The sequence below is a fragment of the Buceros rhinoceros genome, unplaced genomic scaffold, assembly GCF_000710305.1.
Source record: "Buceros rhinoceros silvestris isolate BGI_N320 unplaced genomic scaffold, ASM71030v1 scaffold44491, whole genome shotgun sequence".
NCBI classification, from domain to species: Eukaryota; Metazoa; Chordata; class Aves; order Bucerotiformes; family Bucerotidae; genus Buceros; species Buceros rhinoceros.
Genome location: NW_010393335.1, coordinates 1,693 through 2,252, shown reverse-complemented (window position 1 = coordinate 2,252; position 560 = coordinate 1,693). Strand labels below are relative to the sequence as shown.

The window sequence follows — 560 nt, the reverse complement described above, 5'->3', positions numbered from 1 at the left end:
GCTGGACTATCACAAGCTGGCGTAAGGACTGCGAGAGCCCGACCCTCCCCAGCTCCGTAGGACCGGGCAGGGTTTCCCTGCTCCGAGGGGGGCACCGCAGGGGATGTTGCTGCAGGAACGATGAAACAATAATTTTTCTGGCTTTTTGCTGCTGTCTTTGTTGCTCCTCAGCTGTGTGTGAAGGCTGGTCTGGCCCCTACAGGGTACGGTTTTGTGTAGTGAGAAGGCACGTGTGGGGAAATAGAAAGTGATACGTTAGTTCTCCTGCTGATAAACGCTTCCACTTCGGGTCCTGAGCTTTAAAGGTACATCAGTGAGGAGCAGCTGTGTCCCAGGAGCACTTAGCTCCCTCCTCTCTTTCTGATGGAGGTTTCTCAGGCTCCTGTGGAATGAGGTGGGTTTGCTCTGACCCAGGGAGGTTCAGCTGTTCTGCACAGCCCGGAGAACCAGTTTGTCAGAGTGTGGTGAACAACGTGAAAACTGTCACAGGATCTGTGTCCAGTCCTGGCCCCTCCCTGCCAGAAGGACATGGAGGGGCCGGAGCGTGTCCCGAGCAGGGG

The 560-nt window shown here is 56.1% G+C and overlaps 1 protein-coding gene across 1 annotated transcript in view; it reads left to right on the top strand.

Moving 5' to 3' along the window:
- Positions 1–560, top strand: part of LOC104501064 (striatin-interacting protein 2-like) — a gene marked incomplete at both ends in the record, with an annotated part of 9,777 nt that overhangs the window by 7,928 nt on the left and 1,289 nt on the right. The window lies entirely within an intron of this gene.